We start from the raw sequence: 8,716 nt of genomic DNA, 5'->3' as shown, positions 1-8,716 counted from the left end.
ACCAGACAAAATGTACAGTCCCAGAGGCTCCTCGGAGGGTATGAAGATGGGAATTTGCACTTCTTACTACTACTTTTACGTCCATACTGAGCAAGAAAATGAAGTGTTCACTTTTTCTTTTCTAATTGTGAAACATAACATATGTATATGAAATATGTATGTACAGATTGATAATTATAAATCAAACACTTGGGTTCTCACTGCCTAGGTCAAGATATAGAATACTGCTAGCACTCTAGAAGCCCTGTGTCCTTCCCTGATTACAACCCCTGCCCCACCCTGAGGGACTGGTATCCTGATGTTTGTGTCATCATTTCCTTGTTTGTCTTCCAAAGAATGTAGAGTTTCTTAGATATTATCATCTTTGAGTTTCACAATCACCTTATTATTCCCATTTTACCGATGAGGAAACAGAGGCTCAGGAAGGTTAAATAACTAGTCCAACACTGGAGAAGAAGTAAGTGGCAAAACCAGGATCATGGTTTGGAATGGCTGGGTGTTTCCCAGGGTGTTCCTTGGTCAGACGAGAATCCACAGGAAACCCTGGGACAGCCCCAGCATTGCAGATACCACCCCAGTGCCCTAGAGAAGAGGGAGGCCATCTTCATAGCCAGGCAGGGTGCTGTTCACCAGAAATCGTTGACTTTTCTGACTTTATTAATAGGGTCCTGCTTTCTGAGTACTGGCAAGAAATGGCGAGACTCCTGGGGAGATGAGTTGGAAGCTAGACAAGCAAGAGGAGCGGAGCTGACCTGGGATAGGATCAGTGACTCCAGAGAGCCTTGGCCCCATCCTGACACATGCCGAGGGAATCTAGGATTTTGAGTATGTGCCTGAGCCAAGTGCTGCCCAAGTTTTGCCAGATTCACCAGGTGTGACCTCCTTGGTCAGATGTGCTTGGTATGCATCTGCATGTGTGTGCATTTGTGTGTGTGCCTGTGTGTGTGAGTGTATATGTGTGGGTGTGCACGTGTGCATGTGTGTGCACGTGTACATGTACACATGCATGTGTGTTCAGTGTGTGCATGTGTAGATGTGTGTGCATGTGTGTGTGTGTGTGTGCATGTGCACCTGGCATGTTCACATCTATCCACAGACTTGGATTGTTTTGAACCATCTCCTCTGCCCTCAACTTTTTTCTTTATTTATAATAAAGAATTATACATGCTTATTTTAAAAAATTCATACACAAATGTCTAACCATTTAGTATTTATCCTTTTATGCTTCTTTCAAGTACATTCAAATATATAGTTATTTACATGATTTAGATACACATATTCAAATGTAGTAGTATTAGGTTTATTTATTTTTAACAAAATGGTATCAGAATCTATATATCATTTTCACCTTTTATTTTCCACTTGATATACCTTGGTCATTTTCTCTGCCAGTATCAAAGGGTTCATTTCACTTTTAACAGCTGAAGAGTACTCCATTAAACAGTTGTATCACCATCTGTTTACCTGGATGGACTCATCACTCTAGCTCCCCCAGAAGCTTCGAGAGTCGGCTGCCAGAGGACAGGGGTGAGAACAGGGAGATTAGCTGGTGTCCGCCATACCCTGGGAAGCAGTCCAGGCTCAGCTGCCCTTTGACATCTTTTTTTTTTTTTGAGACGGAGTTTCGCTCTTGTTACCCAGGCTGGAGTGCAATGGCGCAATCTCGGCTCACCGCAACCTCCGCCTCCTGGGTTCAGGCAATTCTCCTTCCTCAGCCTCCTGAGTAGCTGAGATTACAGGCACGCGCCACCATGCCCAGCTAATTTTTTTTTTTTTTTGTATTTTTAGTAGAGACAGGGTTTCACCATGTTGACCAGGATGGTCTCGATCTCTTGACCTCGTGATCCACCCACCTCGGCCTCCCAAAGTGCTGGGATTACAGGCTTGAGCCACCGCGCCCAGCCTGCCCTTTGACATCTTGCAGGTGGATTCCAGAGCTCTGCCCCTCACCACCCCTACAATCCCACCTGCCCCAAGTCCACACCTCCTTCTCCAGTCCTCTGTCTGCTACCCACCTGCCTTTCTTCCTCTGACCCTTGACTTCTGTATAGTGCTGCAGGTTTTGGGGTTTGCTGGATGGGCTCCCTGCTTCCCAGCTCCTGGCCTCTGAGGCTGTTTGTTCCCCCAGAACTGGGAGGAACTGGGGCTTGAGAGACCCTGAGTTCAGAAGGCTCTGTGGAGAGAGCCTGGCCTGGCTGATACAGCCACCCAGGCCGACCTAGGGGAGGCACCATGGAGAGGCTGGCACTGCCCATGCCCAGATGGCAGTTTCCTGCTTCCCAGAGGGCATGGGGAATGGGAACTGTGCCAGGTAGGCATGGTGCCCCCGCCCCTGCACCAATGTCATGGAAAATGTGAAGCCTTGATCTTTGTTCTTGATTGTTTCTCCGATTTTTACAACTGGGAACTGGCGGTGTCTTTGTTCCCATCGGCTTAGGGAAGGGGTTGAGGGATGGGGACGGGAGGCAGCTGAGTCAGCAGCTGGAGGTGCAGAGCTAGGTGCTTTCCCAGAGCAAGCATGAGCCCTTCTCTCTCACTCACATGGACTCGGTTTACCCATCGATGAATCATACTTCAACAGAGCCAGTGGGGGTGGGGATGGGCACGGCCTTCACCGTCCTCCCTGGGCAAGCCATCTCCCCTTGCTCAGGATGGACCGCAGGGCTGTCCACAGCCCTGATCCCCCTGCTCCAGACCCCTCTGGTTCCTCTAATGCCCATGTTGGCAAGCAGTTCCCAGCCGGTCTCCATTCTCAGGGCAGGCCCTGTGTGTCTGTTTACTTTGGGATCCAATTAGAAGTTGATGGTGAGGAAACCACTTTGCCAGGTGGCTCCCTCCTGCTGTGTGGGGCCCAGCCTCCCTGTGCCCCCCTGCTCCCTCATGGCCAGAGTTCATGGAAACTTCTCAGGTCACTGACTCTCACCTTCCTTTCCCCTCAGGAGAGCGGGCCCCTCCCCCTCCCTGCAGCCTGGCACCTAAAGGCCCTGCTGTCCTGGTGTGGTGGGGAGGAGGGCAGGCCTGGGGGCTGGATCGCAGCGGGGCTCTGGGTGGTCTGCTGCAGTGGGAGACATGCCTCTGCTTCCTGCGACATTGGTGGTGAGCCTGGGGACAGGGGTGAAGCCCAAGGCGAGGGAGGACTTCTGTACTAAGGCAGAAAGGAAGTGGGGACAGTGTACACCCACCGCCCAACTCATCACTCAGAGGCTCCTGGACGCTGGTAGAAAGTTCTCCCAAGAGCCTGCCATTCAGTCGTGTGTGCAGGTGTGTGTAGGTGAGCAGGTGTGTGTGTGTGCAGGTGTGTGGGGTGCACAGGTGTGTGGGCGTGAGCAGCTGTGTGTCAGTGTGCAGGTGTGTGGGGTGCACAGTTGTGTGGGGGTGAGCAGGTGTGTGTGTGTGTGCAGGTGTGTGGGGTGCACAGGTGTGTGGGGGTGAGCAGGTGTGTGTGAGTGCAGGTGTGTGGGGTGCAGAGGTGTGTGGGGGTGAGTAGATGTGTGTGAGTGTGCAGGTGTGTGGGTTGCGCAGGTGTGTGGGGGTGAGTAGGCGTATGGGAGTGCTCAGGTTGGTGGGTTGCACAGGTGTGTGGGTTGCACAGGTGTGTGGGGTGCGCAGGTGTGCATGGTGCGCAGGTGTGTGTGGATTCGCAGGTGTGTGGGGTGCGCAGGTGTGTGGGGTGCGCAGGTGTGTGGGGTGTGCAGGTGTGTGGCATGCACTTTGGGGCCGAAGGAGAGGGAGGTCTGAGAGAGGCTGGCAGTCGAGGCTGCCTCCCGCAGACGGGAGGGGTGTGTGAGGGGAGCTGGGACCGGGGCCTGGCGCGGTCAGAGAGGGGCGGACGGCGGGCGGGGGGAGGCAGGGCAGCGGCCTTGCTGGATCCCGCGCGAAGGCCTTCTCTGCAAGGCCCTCCTCTGTCTGTCTGGCCGTCCGTCCGGGTGGTGTGCCAGGCTGCAGGGAGCAGGCAGTGGCGGTGGGTAGAGGAAAGGGGACCAGCCGTCCTGGGGCTGAGCTCATGACCTTTCCTTGGCGATGCTCTGCCTCCCAGGAACCATCGCTCCTGGCCGTGGCCGAGCAGGACTGGGAAGAGCCACGTGGCCCCGCAGGTCAGGCCGCTGCACCCCCCACATCCGATCCACCTCGCCGCCCAAGCGGGACAGTTTATTTTTGTTCCTTCAGACGCTGCCAGTGCCTTTGCACCCCTCTCCGGGAGTTACTCAGTTACCAGTGTTGGTTTTCTATTTCCAGAGCAAAGGCAGGTCCTCCCCTCCACGGCTTTCTCCACCTGAGCGGGGGCCGGGCCTCTGCCTTCCATCCAAGCCTGGGTCCAGGTCCCAGGGCCAGGACTGTCTCGCTTTTCTGGGGGAAGGTGGGGGCACCTGAATGAGAGCATTCCTCAGCTGTCCTTTTTATCTTCCCCTGACCCCCAACACCACCCTGTTTTCTCCTGGACCATTCCCATCAGCATCTCTCAAAAGAGATGATCTACCTTTCATCTCTTTTTTTTTTTTTTTTTTTTGAGACGAAGTTTCATTCTTGATACCCAGGCTGGAGTGCAATGGCACGATCTCTGCTCACCGCAACCTCCGCCTTCTGGGTTCAAGCAATTCCCCTGCCTCAGCCTCCTGAGTAGCTGGGACTACAGGCGCCCGTGCCACCATGCCCAGCTAATTTTTGTTTTTTTTTTTTTTTTTTTTGAGACGGAGTTTCGCTCTTGTCACCCAGGCTGGAGTGCAATGGCGCGATCTCGGCTCACCGCAACCTCCGCCTCCTGGGTTCAGGCAATTCTCCTGCCTCAGCCTCCTGAGTAGCTGGGATTACAGGCACACGCCACCATGCCCAGCTAATTTTTTGTATTTTTAGTAGAGACGGGGTTTCACCAAGTTGACCAGGATGGTCTCGATCTCTCAACCTTGTGATCCACCCGCCTCGGCCTCCCAAAGTGCTGGGATTACAAGCTTGAGCCACCGCGCCCGGCCATTTTTGTGTTTTTATTAGAGACATGTTGACCTGGATGGTCTCAATCTCTTGACCTTGTGATCCACCCGCCTCTGCCTACCTTTCATCTCTTAAAGTATCTGTCTCCAGGATCCGTCTCTGCCAGGCTATTGAGCTGACCGTCTTCACAAGAGCAGGCCCGCTTGCTGCCTCTACTTCCTACCCAGCCATTCTTTCTTCAACCCACTCCCCCAGCCCTAGCCACTGCTCCACTGCAGCTGTTGATATGAAACTCAGGGCCTGAGGGGGCTTCTGTGCCTCCCACACCCTCTCGCAGCAGCCGGGACTGAGCTGACTCCCCTGCTGAGGCCCTCTCTTTTCCCTTCTGCTTCCCCATGCGGTGCTGTCCTTGCTGGTTCCTTCTTGCCTCTCCTGTGGCTCCTTCTCAGGCCTCTTGGCAGGTTTCTCTTCAAAGTGACTGGAAAGCCCGTGCTCCAAGGCCTTGGTGCTGAGATCCCCTCTGTCCATGTTTCTGTGGTTTAGACACCCTCTGTATGGTGGCAAGTCCTGTTCTTCCTCTGAGTTCTGACTCACCGAAGCAGATCCCCTGGACATTTCTGTTGGAGGCCTCGCAGACGTTTTGACTTAATGCATCCAGATGACAACCCTTGATTCCCGCTTGTCACCCCGGTCTAGCCTGTCTCACCTGCATCTTTCCGGTTGCTGAAGACTGCAGGATTGGTGCTGCCTTACCTTTCATATCCAATATGAGTTCGCCATATTCACAATATCAAGTTCACCAGATCCCACACAAAATGGGCTTGCAATTCCACCATTCCTCTCCATGGCCACCATGGCCCTGGTTTTTCTAAGCCACTGCCCTCTCTTATCTGGTCTCCACAGTGGCCTCAAGACTGGCCTGCCTGCTGCCAACCCTCAGTTCTTGCATTTCAATCTCCGGGAAGTATTAAGAATTGTCTTTTCAGAAGGATCCCTTGAGGCCAGGACTTTGAGATCAGCCTGGGCACCATAACGTGACCTCATCTATAAAAAATAATAATAATAAATAGCCAGGTGTAGTGGTATGCACCTGTGGTTTCTGCTACTTGGGAAGCTGAGGTGGGAGGATCATTTAAGCCTGGGAGGTCCAAGCTGCAGTGAGCTGAGATTGCACCACTGCACTCCAGCCTGGGTGACAGAGTAAGACCCTGTCTCAAAAACAAAAACAAAAACTAAAAAAAACCCTCAAAACAAAACTGTCTTTTAATAGCATTCGGTTCATGATATCTTTTCTTCTGAAGCCTTTTGGTGTGCCCATGCATGTGTGCTGCATGTGTGCACATGTGCACGTGCGTGTGTGTGTGTGTTTGGAATGTTACCATAGCCTATGATGCCCTGAGTAATTCTGCACTTTTCCCATTTTCCCAGCCTTCTCTTATGCCCCTTATCCTTGGCAAGGCACTGGAATCTTTCAGCTCCTACTAGTTGAATTTCTTTTCCTACCAGAGGGTCTAGAATCCTGCCCTCCTCCACCAGACACACAAACCACACACACAGACACACACGCACACACACGCACACCCGAGCCGGCTCCATTTTCATCCTTCATGTCCGCCTGAGTGTCAACTCCGCAGAGAGGTCTTCCTCACTGTCCTGTCCAAACCAGCCCACCTCTTGTCATTTCTATTCTAGCCCTCTATTTAGTTCCTTTTCATGATAGCATGGATTGTACTTTGTAATAATTTTATTTATTTGTTTCTTCACTTTCACCTTTGCTGTTCACTCCAGAATGTAAACTGCACAGGGCAGGGGCTGCGTCTGATGTTTTCATCATTGTAACCCCAATGCTTAGCAGGCGGCTTGGCATTTGGTATATGTGCAATAACGATGTATTGGATGAGTGAATGAATAAATGAATGAGCAGGGCCAGCTGCTAAGATCATTTCGGTTCCGGTAGGACTGGAAGACAGGTATGGAAGATGGGAAGAACATCGTTGGTGGAAAGGTACTGCCTAAGCAGGCTTTCCATCAGGCATCCTATATTTTATCTGGAGACCAGGTGAGTGAGGAGGGTGTGTGAGTGAGGGGACCCCTGGAGGGGTCCAGGCCTGATGGGGTAATGGGACCCAGGGAGTGTGCAGAGGCCTAGGGTCAGGTGGAGCAGTTGTGGAGCCTAATCAGGGAAGCGCAGGGCACATCAGACAGAGCACCTGTGTGGGACACTCCCAGTGTGATCCTTGGCCCAAGAGAGAAACGAGGTGAAGAGGAAGCGCTGGGAGACACTGAGAGCTGGGTGGGGCTTGGGGGAGGTGGGTCCTGGGGTGGGGGTGGGGACATAGGTCCTTGCCCTTCGAAGGTGACAGACAGAACCTGTCAGATGCTTCTTTCTCTATGACCTTCTGACTTGCCAAATTTAGCTCAACACATGCTTATTGGGTACCATAGAATGAGCTGGGCACTGTGCCAGGTATTGAGGGCACAGAGGTAAGTGAGACTTGTCCCTGCCCTCAAGTGCTCAGTGCTTGAGCACTGGACAACATGCTATGGCCCTGGAAGGAGGCACAACCAGTTCCAGTGTCCCCCAGACCAAAGCCAGGTACCCTCCACTTTATCCTAAAACAACCCCACAAAGTAGGCATTATTACTGCCATTCCCTCAAACAAGGAAGTATGTGCTCAGGTGATTCTGCAGCTTAGCAAAGTTTACACTGGAAGTAAGGGATGGAGCTGGGGTGCAGTCTCTGTTTCTCATTCCTTGAAGAACTCATCCCAGTTGGAGGAACATGGCTGTTCAAGCCAGGTCAGGATCTAGTGGGGCTGGAGGAGGTGAGTAGAGGGAGGGTTCTCCTGGACTTGGCAGTGCTGCCCTACAGCAAGGGCAGAGGCCGGGCTGCAGGGGCCTCTTTACGCCGGGGTCCAGCGAGGCTGCCTGGATATGATAGGGTAGGCCATTAGCACACATCCACTGGTGTCCTGGTCTCACCCGCGTCTCCCTGTGACATTTGTGACATTGAACATATTGTCTAGAGACCTCACTCCTCTGGAGGCTCTAAGCCCTGGGGTACACAAGCAACATGAGAGAAGGAGCTGGTGAAATGCCAACCGCAGCAGGTGCCGTAGATTGCACTTGTAATCCCAGCATTTTGAGAAGCTGAGGCGGGAGGATAATTTAATCCCAGGAGTTTGAGACCAGCCTGGGCAATGGAGGGAGACTCTATCTCAACAAAACATACAAAAAAATCAGCCAGCCTTGTTGGTGGATGCTGCCTGTAGTCCCAGTTATTTGTGAAGCTAAGGCAAGAGGATTTCTTGAGCCCAGCTGGTTGAAGCTACAGTGAATCGTAACTGGGCAACTCCACTCCTGCCTGGGTGACAGAGCAAGGCTCTGTCTCAAAATAAGTAAACAAAATAAAAAAATAAGAAATACTAACCCCATCCTGTTCCCCCAACCCTCAAGAAGTCATTCCTAACTCTAGATGCAGCTCAAGAAGCCGCTCCTTCTAACTCTGGGCTCATGTTCCTTTGCTTGGAAATCTCCTAAACTAGGTTTGGCTTTGAGAGCTCATCCTTGCCCTCCTTCTCCGCCCAGGATCCATTTTTACAGGTGGACTATCTTGGGCTTCAGAGCTCTCTGGGGAGGAGGAGGCTAGACAGCTTATCTTGTCCCCCACACCAAGGTCTTCCATGCCCAAGAAGTAGAAACTCCTGCATACCTTTGTCCCTCCCAGTGGGACGTGTGGCAAGTCACGGTAGCCCAGGTCTCTGAGAATCCAGATGACCTGGGAACTTGC

Source organism: Saimiri boliviensis, chromosome 7 (assembly GCF_048565385.1).
Source record: "Saimiri boliviensis isolate mSaiBol1 chromosome 7, mSaiBol1.pri, whole genome shotgun sequence".
Lineage (NCBI taxonomy): Eukaryota > Metazoa > Chordata > Mammalia > Primates > Cebidae > Saimiri > Saimiri boliviensis.
The sequence above is the reverse complement of the archived record's forward strand: the minus strand, read 5'-3'. Positions refer to the sequence as shown.